Source organism: Pezoporus occidentalis, unplaced genomic scaffold (genome assembly GCF_034315485.1).
Source record: "Pezoporus occidentalis ecotype Australia unplaced genomic scaffold, CSIRO_AGI_Poc_V1 ctg88, whole genome shotgun sequence".
NCBI classification, from domain to species: Eukaryota; Metazoa; Chordata; class Aves; order Psittaciformes; family Psittacidae; genus Pezoporus; species Pezoporus occidentalis.
Genome location: NW_026916242.1, coordinates 35,132 through 51,292, shown reverse-complemented (window position 1 = coordinate 51,292; position 16,161 = coordinate 35,132). Strand labels below are relative to the sequence as shown.

General features: G+C 39.3%; 1 long non-coding RNA gene across 1 annotated transcript; it reads right to left on the bottom strand.

The window, feature by feature from the left end:
* Positions 1-2,932: 2,932 nt before the first annotated feature.
* Positions 2,933-8,952, bottom strand: LOC134156565 (uncharacterized). Its single transcript, XR_009961959.1, has 4 exons — positions 8,305-8,952; positions 8,067-8,195; positions 4,504-4,594; positions 2,933-3,792 (listed from the first exon to the last, which is right to left on the bottom strand). It is a non-coding gene; the product is annotated as an uncharacterized LOC134156565 (long non-coding RNA).
* Positions 8,953-16,161: the final 7,209 nt, after the last annotated feature.

Below are 16,161 nucleotides of genomic sequence, written 5' to 3'. Positions count from 1 at the left end.
CAGTGTAATATTTTAAAGGACAAAGAAATTGGTCGGTCTCTTTGGCTTCTGATATTACTAAAAACAAAGAAAGGTATGGCATAAACAAAACATGTTTTTCTAGATTAAACCAAATAAATATAATCACCTGTGGTTTTGAGAAAAAGATGTGAAATATTTCTCAAACCAAGGTGTCAAAATGTATATGTTTTGTATAATATATAGTTCATATATAACAGAAAATATTTTCTTGTGTTTTCTAAATGACTATACACTGTATCAAGAAAACTTTGCCTCTTAGCTTCCTTGATTTTAAAGATAAATTTTGAAATTAGGGCAATCTGATTACTATTTTCATGATCTGTATGACCATCTGTAACTTATAGCTTTTTAACTATGATAAAAACGAAACAGATACAGTTCAGGTGTGTGATCAGCAGGCTATTCACTTCAGACCACTGCTGTTTATCTGACGTAGTGCTGCTCACCAAAATCTGAGATAAACGAGCAGATACTGTCTGTTTTCATGTTGCGTGCACTGAGTTTATAGATACCCAGTGAAACCCTAAAGATTTAACCAGATCTAATCAAGCTATTAAACAATGATTCAAGCAGATCTGTTTCTGTTGCCAACAACCAAAAAACTGTTGATGTGGCTCTATAATCCAGTCAATTTGACTCCCACCTGAGTGTCTCTGGGAGATCAATGAACTTGGGAGTGAAACTCTTGACTCCTGCAACTCCACCCATAGTGCTCAGGGAGATAAGTGGCAGCTAATAATGCAAGAAGCATCTGCTCAGACATTGGGGGAATCCTGGCGAACTACAGTGAAATCAGTTTTCTTTTACAGACTCTCTGAACCATTCAGGAAATAATTTAGACAGCCACATTATCAGGTCTCCTGCAAACATTTTTATATTAAACCCAAGTCATGTATGTGTACATACTTTTTGTATTGGCTCCTATCCAGCTCAAACACATGGGCAATATGGAACCCACTGTGACAGCCATCATGCTATACAATTATTTTCATTTGTGCTGCCACAAATAAAGAATTAAAGATAAAAGTGGTACCTCTGGTACGAAATCTAGCTTTTGTTGTTAAGATTATTTCCTTGCCCAGTGACATAAAAGTGATCAGTATGCCATTATGTGGATAAAACAATTAAAAAGTTTCTCAGAACTAACTCTGTCATCTTGGACAACAAAATTACTGCTGCAAGGAGCCACCAGCACATTTGTTTTCATTATTACCAAATGTACCATCCTCATCAAAATGATAATTTGACAGGTTTTTTTTTTGTTCAACTCATGACAATTTATCCATGTCAGTGTTTATTATCTTACTGTCATGAAAGCTCCTCTACAGACTGCCAGTGCATTATCTATACATGAGTTTAAAGCAGTATTTTGCCTGATCAGAAATGCCAAGCAAGTTCTCATTTTGCATTTGCCAAAATTATTTTGTAATAGGCCACTGTTTCTTTTTTCTTAGAAAGCAGCCTATACTGAATCTTTTCTTAAAACATCAGATAGCCAATGCATCTACTAGATTACTATAGTTTCATTGGAGTACAGTGCCATAGTTTCAATGGAGTGTATCTTGGGACAAAAATTTTGGCTAGCTGTAATGAAAATAAGTATCAAATCTTAACCATATTTTCCATTAAATTCTTTAATCAATTCTTAGATGTCATGCGTTTTGTTCACTTAGAAGAATATAAAGCTGGAAAAAAACAGGTTTATTATTAGCAAAACAGGAAGATTCATAAATGCTGAGTCTCAGCACAAATCTGAACATTTTACATACTACTCTGGAAAATCTGCAAAGACATAGCAAAATATAACTACAAGATATAGCCATGTAAAGAAATACAGAAGACTACATTAGTGACCAGTGTCCAGTTATGAGGGAATTGGATTTCTGGCTGCAGCTTGTTCCTTTGAATTCCTCCCATCTTTAAAAAAAAACTCCTATAATCTCTGTTGAACATTTCCTAATCACCACCAACCCTCAGTATGTTCACCTTCATATGATGCTGCCATGTACTCTCTAAAGTTGTTTTCATTTCTTCTGCCTGAAATTTTTCTGAGGTACAGCAGCCCCTGACTCAGTTGGCCTCAACTGTCAGCAAGACTTTTTTTGATGCCCTATTCTTTCTTGACTTGAGGTTTAACATTTTCTTTTACTTCTAATATCTGTTTGCTTTTGTAGGGTCTGTATGGAGAAATCCCTGTGACTGCCCTCCATCTTGCCAGTCCTCTATCAGGCATTTTGTTTCTTTGTACTCCCCCATTCATGCTCGAAATCTCTAACCTTACACCTATGGTGCAGCTTCTTTGGGCCTCCGTCCTTGGTTAGTATTCCCCCTGAAAACTCCAAACATTACCTCCTTTGACTTCAAATAGAAACTCCTCTAGTGGACACTCACAACACAAATTACCTCAGTTTCCCAGCACCTGCATCTTTCTGAAAATACGTTTTCATCTACTCTCTGAAAGCTCCCTCTGAATTACTAGCGGATGATCACTGTGGCTGAAATAGAGCTGTCACTCTCCCCATCCTTCTCTCTCAGAGTTAACCTTGCACATCTTCTGTCATAGGCACAGTAATACTTCCATCCTGCCCATTGCTCAAACACATAATCCAGACATCATCTTCAACTTAGACTTCTCTATAGGTCTACAGAGCCTTGCTGGTTAGTGCTTGAGATATTTTTCCCACTCGTCCATATAGATAAAAGTCTTCTCAAAGTTCCCATCATCTCCCATCTTGGCTAGTCCAGTATTGTTTCTTCCAATCCTGCCAAATGCCACTTTGTTAGATTGTCAAATGAGAACACATGCACTTTATCCTACACCTGGGAGGAGCTTTCCAGAAATACGTGTGCAGGATTCTATCTTCAAATCATTTTCTTCAAACTCTCTTTTAGCACAGTGTCAATTAAATAAATGTTGAGAAAACTGCCATGCTATGCTACCAGAATTGCACTGTCATTGGGTCCTTCTGTTTGCCTGTCTCCGTGTCCACTTGCTGTCATCTCGTTTTACACCTACACTGCAAGGTCTTTGGGCCAGGGACAGCCTCTTGTGTTTGTATAGTGCCACCCAGAGCAAAGCCCACTTTATGATTAAGAATTCTGCAGAACACAGACCAGTATTGCAAATTACAGCAAAGTGTCACTGTGGTGAGAGCAGCTGTCTCTGTCAACATAGCTTTCCTTACCGCAGAAGGGAGAGAAACCCCAGCAGACCTTTCTTCCCACACTTGTCTGCTTGCATCTTCTCTTAACAAAACAGTGTCTGCTTGACTCTAAGGCAGTTTCTCCAAGGGACACATCAGTGTCTCACACTTTGAAGCCTGTCTTGCAGTCAACCAGTCCTTTTTCCCTCTTCAGAGAAGGAATAACGTAAATCTTTAAAGGATACAGCAAACAAAAAGTGTCAAAACAATCAGGGGCCAGATCCAGAACCTATTATGTTTAAAGAAAATGCTAAATTTACTTCAATGGGCTTTGACAAAGGTCTGCTGTTATATAGAAAAACAGGCTTTGGGTGAAATTAGTCGAGTCATCACAGTAAGAAGCAGAGTCCCACCACTTCCAAGTTATCCAGCGATTCCCAGCCACCTGCTGGCAATTCACACTGTCTCTCTGGGCTGCCTTCCTGTAAAACTAACATATTCCAGCTGTTCTGTGGTCCCAGGCCTTAACCCTTGCCTCCTCTTACTAAGTATTTACTGTCTTCTTTTGCATCTTCCCTTTTCCTAAGCAACTTCAAGTCTCGCTCTTTATTCAACTCTGTGATGAGGCCTAAGACAAAGGGGAGCCATTTATATTACAAAGTAAAACAAACAAGCAAATGAGACCCAAATTGGGAACTTCTTGCTTTGAATTCAAGCAATTCTGTAGGGGTGAATAAGACAAAAAAAAAAAACTTAGCCCTGTTCTGAATCTGAATATTTTGCAACAATTTGGTATTCTAATGGGAACATAAAAATAAATTATAAACAGGTCTTTAGCACTGCCCTTTCCAATTAATATTTTGGGAAACAAAATTAGTCCTTGACACCCAAGCTTATATATATACTCTATATATACTTTTCATATATGTATGAATATATACTTCCTTGTTCTAGTTCTATAGGAAAATTGCTGCTTTGGTATATTTATAATATGATATTAAAGCAGATATAGCCTTAGCGCTGTTGCCATGTGCTACTGGACATCATGACAAAAAAGTCAAAGAAAAAACCCTACAGTTTCTTTATGAAAATAAAAAAATTAGAAAAAAAAAAAGTCTTATTTTGCTTTCACTAAACTAACCAAAAAAAGTATGACAAGAATTTTATATGTGTCTTCTTGTCATCCACTTCTGTTCCCAAACACTATGGTTTATACTGATAATCAGATACAGCACACAGAATGAGTAGTTATTCTTCAGCTCCATCTGTGGTTCCCACCTACTAGGGGAAGGGTAAGTAAGTTCTTGGTGCCATTAATTCTTCAAGAAGATTGCCTTACTTTGCTGCTTTTCAAAATACATTTTCACATCTTCAGGCACTGTGTGTGGCCAGCCATCATAACTGTTTCAGTTGAAAGGAACATGAAGAATCTGTCAATAAGTCAAACACAGGGAAATAACTGGGGTTCTAAAATGTGAATCTGGGAGATGGTGGGGAGAGAATACATACACTTCTGAAAGAAGCCTCTCAGGAATAAGAGGTAGTGCACAGAGACCAAGATAACATGGTAACATACATTTATATGTATAAATATACCCTCTCACATTCCAGCTGTTCACATATGAAGAATTAATTTATGTTCTGCCTGTTCTGTCTGTTTTGTGGCAGGACATACACAGTTCATATTACAAAGTCATTAGCTGATATACCTTATTGCAGAACTATTGTATTCTGTCAAATTCCTACAAACAGAAGCACTTAGGGCTGTAAATAAAATATCCATGACTGGTAACATTGACTTGCACATCCTCAATCTTTAAAAATACTTTTTAAATTATATATTACTTCTAAAGGCATCAGGAACTGTACAGCATGGAAAGTAATTAGAGCATTGAATATCCATAGGAAGTACTTTAACAGATATAGAAAAACAGGGATAAAATGGATTACCATAAAGCATGCAGGAATTGTTTCAGAGATGTCTCAAAATTTTGCAATTGAATTCTGAAAGAAACAATGAGCAAATATGGGAAATCCTATGCAAACCATATAAACAATTCTGTGGATGAGGACTCATCTTCTCTGCAGAGCTCATATCCAGAGGCTTTTCCCTGCCCCTAAGGAAGACAATCAGTGAGATATGGAATCTATTTTGGATATTTATTTCCTGATTAAATATAAATTATTCCTTGGTTCCTTTCACTTTTTGTGATTTGGGAGCTTTAGGTCCTGCTTCTTAAGCTCTCAAAACTCAAGAGTCCATTTGAAAGTTTTCACTATGAGTATCTTTTGAAAGAAGGAAGACAGTAGTGTCTATCAACCTAAACAAAAACTGACTTTCAAGACAGTTAAAATAGCAGTCACATGGGTTTTGGTACGTGCTTCGTTTGAAGATGCTAAAACCTTATGTCAAAAAAGTGGGAATTTGAGGAGAAGTACTGATTTTAACCCAGAGTTACCCATTTCTCTGATTTATTTTTCTATTTGACTCCTTAGGAAGATTTATAGGGAAACTGAAAACATGAATTTTTTACTGAAACTTTTTTTTAATGGAAATTGGTATCTTAGCAAAATAGCCTTCAATTGCCAAGCTCTTAAAATGACTGCAGGAAGACCAAGGTATGGGGACACAGGGCAAGAGGCCTAACTTCACCTGTTTTCTTCACCATTTTTAGTAAATGGTGCCCTTACTATAAGCAAGGTTGATATATAGTGATGATTACATCCTTCTAATATACCGTACAACAATGAAGTTTAACAGAGATGCTTTAGCAAGCTCTTGCAAAGCAATGTATCAACTTCTAAAAGCAGAAACTGACCAGTATGTAAAGGCACAAATTGCTATTACAAGTTGCCAAGTAAGGTGTTTAAAAGCATTTAAAAGTCCTGCTGTCTGGGCTAGCTGGCATTTTCTGAAGATATTTGCTAATATTTTTCTTACTCAGATGGCTTCAAATGGTGATTTGGGCAGCTGGAACCTGGGGGCATATTTGCTTCATTACATACATTATTTTGTCAGCTGGAGCCGATTTTTTGTTAATATACAGATGGACACAGAAAACCTTCAAAGACTTTACAAATATATTTTGTTTAAAATGTAAATACGACCCTGGTATCATTAATAGCCAAGCTAGCTTGTTTCTCTTCACATTCTACGCCTTATATGCCAATAATCTCAGGGCTTTATTTTGCTTGATATAAATTTTCATTAAGCCTGAGGAGGGCTCTTTCTGTCTTTCCTGACTGATTCAGGTTTAATTGGCCTCTAAGGATAGTAAGCTGCTTGAGGGTTCTTTCAGAATCTGTGTTCCTCTGCTGCTTTGCCAAATCATCTTTTTTTTTTTTTAATTTCATCCAGCAATTTGTTTCTATCAGGTCTTTTCTCCATTTTCCCTGCCACAGACAAAGCTGCTACGTTTTTCTTCTGTCATTATACTTTGTAAGTTTTCTCCCCCACCAGTGTTCTCAGAAGAAATGCTGTTTTTCAGGTAGCTCCACCTTTTATTTCAGTCTATTATGATACATCCTATAAAAAGGTTTAGTCAGGAAAATTTTGCTATCTGTCTCTACTCCAGTCTAACTGAATCTCCATAATAGATGTGTGAGTTGATCATGCTATTTAACCTCTTTCCAGCAAGGCCAAACCAACTGTAAGGAAGTCAGAACATAATTGAATCTAAGACAGAGGCAGTATGAAAAATATGGAAAACCAAAAACCCCCTCATACATAAAGAATTAAAAAATAATACACAGAAAAGCTCTTTCTTTTCAGCTTGCTTTCTCTTTCTTAATAATCACATAAAATTCTTGGAGCTTTTTTCCCTTCTTTTTAACAGGGATGACTAGGTTTCTTACACAATTTCCTTTAAACTGAATTAAGAGGTTTGCTATCATTGTGTGTTTTCCTCACTTTTCGTTCTCTTCTGTATGGATATGGAAGTCTCTATTTCAGCAGCATATTATTTCCATGAGCAGTACTAGATCTATTATTTGCTTGCTGTACCTCTAATTTGGCTTTCACAGTTTCAGAAATAGTCCCATTCTGCAACTTAAGTAGCAGATTTCTAAGCTCGCAGCTCACAATTTGCTTTCTCGGGCTGTCTTTGCAGCCAGTACTCCTCAGTTCCTCTACGCAGCTTGCTTTATTTAACAAATTTCCAACCATAAAGTTTGTGACAGCCAAAGCCATCTCTCTTTACATATGGCTAAATACTCAGAGAGTCAAGTTTAGCCTGAGATGGATTCTGATCTCTCACTAAAGATACTTGGGTTTTCAGTAATGTAAACTACAAATTTTTAACCATGATATTCTCAAATACGCTCTCATGTCTGCATCATTTTCATTGTGTTCAAGAGCCTTTAAAAACGGAAAAGACAACTATTCCAGAATTTGGTGAAGTTCTGAATACTGACAGAGAAATTGTAACAAGAGGAGTCTAGTAAAAGTCAGTAATTTACTGTACAGTATTTTTTATGTCTAAGAACTAAAAATTGCACAGAAAAGCTAAAAATGTATACTAAGTACTTTCTGTATCAGGGAGAGAGGGCAGAGGAAAGACTCTGGAGAGATAAAGGCAATGGGAGAGAAATAATAAGGAGGGGATAGAGAAATCAAACATTAAGACAGAGAGAGGAAAGACACAAGCCCTCTGCTTCTGACCCGAATTAAGCAGATGCTTCCCATTAAAGCAGTCATCTCAAATTAATACCTTGAATTAAATTCTCCATCCACTGAACATCAAGGAGGACATGATTCCATCACAATCTTTGAGATAAAACCAAATAACTGGATAGATGTTCAAGACTGCTGTTAGAAATGTTTTCTGTAGTCTGTCTTGAAATGAAAAGAATGAGACGAGCACAGAAGTAAATAAACAGTTTCACGCAAGTACTTATGTTTACCTGGCTAAAGAGAAGCAGGAAAGCATGTTCTCCTAACTCAGATGCTTGCTTGTAAATAGCCTTGGACCCTTTTACTACCTTTGTCTTCCCCAAAACATGCAAAATTTTCATGCTCCAAGAAAAAAGAATCTAAGATAACAAGCAATAATATTTCATTGCCTTCAAATGGTTGCATATACAAAGGATATATAATGAAGGATACAAGATCTCTTTTATAAACAGTGAAGCCACACATTACCCGATAGCATCAAATGCTGTACCTGTATCTCAGCCTGTTTGGAAAGTCTTGGGATTGCAGGACCACAACATTTCACTTGTCTGCTATGCACAGATCTTCTGCACACACTAAACTGACAGATCACAAACTGTTGCCAGACAGAGAAACTAAACAAGAAAAAAGCAGAAAACTTTTGGCCTCTGTGGTCTTTTCCAGTTATTGCTACTTCAAGCATTTCCTTAGATAAAGCGCAGGTTAAAATATGCTCAAAGAGAAATGTCATTTGAAATTGCAAGAATCCCTAAGATGTACTGAACAGTGCATTTGAAAAACAAATCACATTTTACGTGCACACACCAGTCTTTTAACATTCAGGTTGCAAACTGTTTCTATTCGACATGTCAAATGTGTGGTGGTTTTGGTGTTGTTGGTTTGGGTTTTTTAACTTACATAACTTTATCCATTTTTTTTAAACGATTCTGTTGTAATCTTTTACAGCTGTTCACACGCTCTGGTCCCAAAATCTGCAATTTTCTCACAGTATCTGGAGATGAATTTCAAAACTAGCCTGATTTTAAAGTATTAAAAAAAGTCATGAACACTGGGAGAAATTCATTCAAAATACTTTTACTCAATAAGTGTTTCATCTGATTTTTTGTTGCATTACACTGAACTCAACTTTACTGTGGTGATCACCCACACATGTCATAAAAGTAGATGTAAGCCTTACCATAACAAAAGCATAAAACTTGTTTGTAAGCAATAAATTATTTATGAATTTGCACACTTAATTGTATTTTTTATAAAGGGGGGGTCTCTAATTGTATAGGCTTTATTGCATGAAATTATATGGACTGTGATACCCTATATGATGACTGGACAAGAGACATCCACAAATAGCTCTTTTAGCTTACTTATCATTGGCAGATGTAAAGATCCCTAAGTGACATCAGGCCACAATTAACTCTTTTGCCCCTTTTATGTGTTCAACATTCAAGAGCAGGGTCCTCATTTTCTTCATACTGCTCCTCCCATAAGCAGGACAAAAAAAAAAAGTTATGAATATTTCTACCCCAGAGCTTTCTGCCTCCCACAAATAGACAAGGAAACATCTGTTGCTCTTGCTCATAAGAGGCAGGAGGAGCAAAGGGGCTTCTTTGGAGAGCTGCAGAAGAGGCATGTGTTAAGTGAGGCTGAAAATGAATGCGGTAGGAGCTTTAATGCTGGAAGTGGCGGTTCACCTCCCTCACTCTGCTCCTGATGTCGGACCTCATCCACAATTGCTCTGTATTCCTATTTGACATCATACACATACCGAGAGGGAAAACTGTAAAATATGCCAGGTCCCTCAAATCTCCCACATTTGAAATCTCCCATTGCTATTCCTTCCTCTGAGTCACAAAATGCATTAAGTATTGATATAATTTTAAAAGGTGTGCTATTTACAGGAGAGACTTGAATGGCTGCTTTGGAAGCATTTCAAGCTGTCAAACAATTATATATTTAGGGCAAATTACATTTAGTAAAAACAGCTACAGACACACATGGAAAAAATATGAATAAATCCCATTATCTCAGACAGCAGCTTTGCCACAAATAACCCTAGATGGAATTACACATTTAAGCCAAAAACACGAGGCACTGGCCTGCACATGACACCCCCTCACAGCTGCAGTGACCCTCTTAACCGCCATGGCAGCACTCTGACGAAACACCACTTAAAAACAAAGCCCAACACTGACCAAAGGTCACTTAAAAACAAAACCCAACACCACATGCTCACACCCTTGGCCCGCACCCCCACCAGACGCATCCCACCCTCAGCCCCACATGCCGCCTGATGAGGGCGATGGGGGAGCAGGGGGAGCTTGAGGCCCCACGGCTAGGCCGTGGATCCCCTGCTGCAGGCAGGACCCGGGCCAGCCCTTTGGACCGGTCTCCAAAATAAATAATGTTACTCAATTTGTGCTGCCTGTGCGTGTGTACGTGTGTGGAGATGGATGCAGCACAGCTGTGGCAGTGTGAGGAGGTCTGTGGGTCCTTTTGTCTGGCACAAGCGTCCCTGTGGTGTCTAGGCCTATGCTGCTGTCACTGGCCAGCTATGTCTATGGCCTTACATGGCAGGAGAGATGCGGAGACCAGATCTAGCCACAGCAGGCAATCAAAGCTTTTGTGGTGGAGGGAACTGAGAAACAGCCTTCTCAGACAACAAATAAAGCCAACATGCAAAAGAGACATAAAAGACAAGAGGCAAACATTGATTTTGCCACAGGACCAAGCCCCACTCTCATATTTAGTTTCCAATCCAATTCCTAAACACTGCTATCCCTGCATTTAAAATGAAAGAACAGAATTACCTCACAGCAGCCTTCTAGTATTTGAAGGGGGGCTATAGGGATGCTGGGGACGGGCTCTTCATTAGGGACTGTAGTGACAGGACAAGGGGTATCGGGTTAAAACTTAAACAGGGGAAGTTTAGATTGGATATAAGGAGGAAGTTCTTTACCATGAGGGTGGTGAGGCACTGGAATGGGTTGCCCAGGGAGGTTGTGAATGCTCCATCCCTGGCGGTGTTCAAGGCCAGGTTGGACAGAGCCTTGGGTGACATGGTTTAGTGTGAGGTGTCCCTGCCCATGGCAAGGGGCTGGAACTAGATAATCTTAAGGTCCTTTCCAACCATAACTATTCTATGATTCTATGATTCAGCCAGACACCACCCAAGCAACAGCTCAGTCTTCAGCACATAGCTGTTCTCCATCATAAATCACCTTCAATTGTGTATATTACCAGATACAAGCTTTATTAGTCCTCAAACAACAACGCATATCTGTGGCAAACCTTCATCTAGCATGTGCTCTTGCTGGGTTTATGGCATATGGTGACCTGTCAGGAGAACTATGACAGGAAAGGGAGGTGCACAACAGCAGTAAAGAGACAAAAAGCAGTAAAGACTGCTATGGAAACATCACAAATGCCGGAAAGCTCTACGTAGCACTCAAAGTTTGCCTTCTGGCCCCTTTCCTCGCTTTATCGCATCTCATCTGATCCGTCTACAGCATTCACACTTGTCTGGAACCTGGACCCCAGAAGGTTTCAGTGGAGGGTTCAGAGATTAGGACCCATAAACTATACAAACTCTCACTGTTGTGCGTCTCCACGGCCTTCTGCGGTCCTGCTCCAAATCCCTTGTCCAACACATCTGTTCATAGCTCTTTGCTGCCATCCTCACTTGGTTCTAACGTTTCACACGTCTTCCTAGCAGCCCATAGGCTGTGCCCCAGGAGCACTACTTTATTAACTTCTTGTTCAGTGGCTAACTAACACTGTAACTAACAAGCTGCTTGTTACCAGCCCACTTACCTCAGCTCTTACCCACTCCCCAGTTCTGCTCTTGACAACATGGTGGTGCTGCCACACAGACCTGTATCTGCTGTAGCAGGGGTCCCAGCCAGGGTCCAAGGCTTACACAGTAAGGGATACAGCCGTGCCAGATTAGCTTGTGCTCAACACCTCCAAAACAGGCAGAGTGTGACCTGAAACAGTAGGAGCTCAGGGCTGGTAGAAGGTCCCAGTGCAGGCTGCAGCCAACCTAACAACACAAGACATCTCTTCTTCCCTTTCCAGAGCCATCATTTTCACCACTAAAACTTCCAGTAGTACCATCTGCAGTACTGGAACCAGACTACAGTACCATGGGAAAGAAAGGCTCGCAGAATGCACACACACAGAGAAAAAGTCTCCAAAATCCACAGAAAGTAGAAGCAACAGGATTTTGTTGCATTCAGCCACCTTCCCTACATACTGACAATGACTCATGCAGTGGCCTAGGAGAGGATAGAAAGCAGGATCCAATTTAGCCAGTAAACGTAGATCATTCTCATCAGAAACATCACCATGATGTCTCCACCATAGGGTGAGCAGATGCACAGAATCCAAATGATTTTTCCTGCAAACCTATACTAGGGTGTCATTTCTTAACACAGCAGCCATGGTGCTTGCAACATGATGGAGTAGACTGTTATTCTCCCAAGTGTTTGACTGCCAAATCAAAACACAATCTGATGGAGGGAAAAAAAACAAAACAGTTAGGAAGTATCTGTGATGAAGTAGCCATTTGTGGGCTTTGTGCATAAATTACGAATAAAGTTCTGTGAGTATCTTGCATAGGGGAGTAAGTTCTAAAGAAACAGAAGGAAGAACTTAAAAATGTGGGTGGCCCAACATATGTGAAAGACAGGGACTCCTTTGGATAACATAACGTTTCAGAGATATTTTATCCATGCCTGGAACCCAGCTCAATGATCTCTCTGAGGGCTCTTTTCCTGTCAGAGTCCTTATTTGAAAGACCTTTCTGGAGAAAGGTGTGCTGGAATATGATACTACTAATCAACTAATCATTAGTGCTTGAAAATTACTTGCTACAGTGATCTAGCAGCCTGTAATCCTTGGTATTGTTCTTCAAGTAGTTTTGTGATAAATGCATGTGTTTTAAGATATACAGAGAAGTAAATCTTGTTCTATCTGTTAGGCATGCCACTAGCATGAGATTTGAGCTTTCAAAGGGAGCTGAAAAGCTGTGCACAAACAATGAAGAGTCACAAGTCTTGCTTTGGAACCTTTTCCTGCTGGTGTCCCTCTCATGTTGAGTTCAAACTCTGCGCAATTGGTCTGTTTGAGAAAGCATAGCAGGGGAAGGAAAGTTATTTCCTTGCAGATAATTTTCAGAGCATTCTTCTGCCAACTCAGCAATGATAGGGCTTGAGAATGTGTACCAACTTGTGTGGACAGGGGCTTGGCCAGCCTCAAGATGCGAAAGTCAGTTCAGGAGTTCCAGAGAGTCTCTGGCTTGAGTCAGAAATGCCTTTTCGTTTGTTTCATCATTATGTAAACCTATGTAGAACCCCTTTTATAAAATATTTCCTTTTGATACAATCTTTCAGAAACTAGAGCACAGAATAACCTGACACAAACCACCAATGCCCCCCTGGTGTGGAAAATGGGTGTGATTCCTGTCTAGTAGAGACACTAAGAGTAGCACAGGGTTTCTCTCTACTGTGTTACCAGAGAAAAGCAGCAGACATTGTTTTACGTGTTCCTTCATTTCAAAATAAGCAAACCTTAAACCTTCTTTGTATGGGCAATTTTAGGTCCTAATAAGCATCAAACTGTGGGATTTACCATACAAAGTTTGAAGCTAACTATAACTGTTAGAGAGAGTGAAGACTTACCACTGAAGTGAGGAAACACTGTCAGGCACATTTCTGACTTCTGGGTGAAGAATCTTCAAATAACATACTACCCCCCTACACATACACAAAACATAGAAAATCTTGTATCCAACACAATACATCCTGTATGGTGAACCTAAAAATCGAGTTATGTTCACATTTTATACACAGTTATTTTCCAAGTACAGAGTCTGAGGCACTGCAAAAAGGCATGCAGCACAATTCTAAGCTAGGGGACAACTTGAATCTTTCAACTGCTGCAAAACCCCAACGTCACACTGAAGAGCTTTTTTACTCTTACCCTTTTTTTCCTTTGCTTGTGGTCTCTTGCTGGTCTCAGGAACTGGAAAGGACAGATGAATCTGGAAGAGGTGAAGGCTCCCACACACCACTGCTTCACTACCAGGAAGTGATCACAGGTTCTTGTGATAAACTACTGATCCCATTCAGAGCAATACTGCTAAAAGCACCTACACATCTGACTAAGATCCTAGCAGACGTCCTACAGATTACAGATACAGATTATATGAAAGATGTACCAGAATACATTGAAGTAGTAATGAACAATTCTGGAGCATCAAAAGGAGGTGGTCTTTTAATAGAAAATATCATCTGCTAGATAAGATTTGAGCCAGCCACATCAGCTGCTTCTGCCCTGTTCTACAGTGCATGATCCACACTTCTGGTCATAATAGTGGTGGTAAAAAGCTGGAGGAAAGACAGCCACCTGCTCGTTACTTCTTTACTTAAAGGAACTAAGAACCAATTAAGAGGTGACTATTAGCTTCATTCCCCAGCACCCACAACTAGTTAAATGCACATATCAAAGCTTCCCTGAAGCCATTGGGAAGGCTTATCTTACAGATTCCAACATCTCAAAATGCCTCAAACCAAAACCTGGTATTTCTTGTCCAGACAAGCTGAAAGAAGAGCTCTGTGGAGTCCCTTCCAGGGGAAAATCTGAATCTTCAAACCAGAAATTCTGCTACTCATCAGTGTTTCAATGATTATATCATTCTCCTTAGTCATAGTGCCCCTTGGGCTAGTAAATAAACCTCATCTTCTACAAGAATCAGTAGTAGTTTGTAACTTGCAAGGATCAAACCATCAGTTCATTCAGGAATGAGGCCAAGAATGCTTAGATTATAGCAAGTTACATAAAGGCCTTGAATTCTGAAAGTAAGTACTCAAAACTGTTGAAATTGGTAACATGGACTGCTCTCAAGCTCACACTCCCTTGCAGAACTATTTTTAATGTCTTCTTAATTAGCAATTATGTCAGACTGCAAGAGATACAAACCACCCAAGAATCTAAAGACTACTGTACCAAGAAACCATGCACGCAAGGAAGTCTGACACAAAGATAAACATGTAAAGTGCAATAGAACCTACCAATAAGAAGCAAGAAGCACACCAAGCAACCATCATCAGGAACACATGAAGAACTGATCCACAGATAAACTCAGAAAGCCTTCTAGAGAACACACAATTTTGTCTTGGTATCATACAAGTTGCTAGAGTGACAATGAAGAAAGCCATGAAGTAGCAACAACACAGATACACCAAAGTTCTTATACTTTGGGTGGTGACCTTTGCCCTGGAGGTAAGCAGAGATCTTTCAAAATTTACAATCCCAGAACACGCAAACACATGCAGCAGTGTTCTCAACACAAACACTATGGCTATGAGCCATTCTTTTTCCTACATATTTCCAGAGCTACTTTCTTCCAAAACTTCTACCTTCTGAAGCTTCTTAACAACAAAATATCTTACCGAAAAAAGGTGCCACCTAAACATTAATTAAAGTTACTACTTGATGCACTGAGCCTTAAAGTTCTGAGAAACTCAGAACTTGAATCTTGTCTTCAGAACCCTTGGCACCAAAACACCTTCATCCACAGATTAGCACGACTGAAAAGTGTCCTTCATAAAACTTTTGAAAAGCAGCTTCATTAAGAAAGTAGCCCTATTCCCTCCCTCTTAAAATAAAGCACAAATATAGCTATAAATGGCTAGAGATATGAGGAACAGAACCTAAGTATTAGCAATTGAAGTAATTTATACTAACACTCTGTGAACTAAACTTTCAGAAACCAAGCCTACTCATCTGCGTGAAGGAAGTGGATTCAGAGTATATTAAAACATTGACAATATCCATGGAACGTTGCAAGACTAAGTAGAACTGTCTTCCCTCCCAAGCTGCTGCTTTTGTGACTTCCCAACCAATTTAATTCTCTTATTTTATTGAATAGAAAATTAAGCTGATAGTGAATTAACTCCCTTTTCTCTGTACCTGTCAATTCCTGTTGCTCTGAGTCTCAAAAGATTGTCATCACTTTTTTTCATTTTCCATTAAACTACAAATGCAGAAAATCTTCCCTTTTTTCCAGTTCTCTCCTTTCTAGGCTGAACGCTACCATGTTTATCTTAAATTATTCAGGTCTTTCCTCTGGCCATTTGATACTTCAAGACTTCAGACTTCACAAATAAAAGCTTTTCACTTTCATTACAGCATAATATACAACCATCGCCCTCTTCAATCTCAGTTCTCACTGGTCTTTCCTACTCCACGTACAACATCCCTTTCAGCCACAGTTCCCTATCGAGACTGTCTGTATTGTGGCATTTAAGTAACAGAGGACTTAAATGC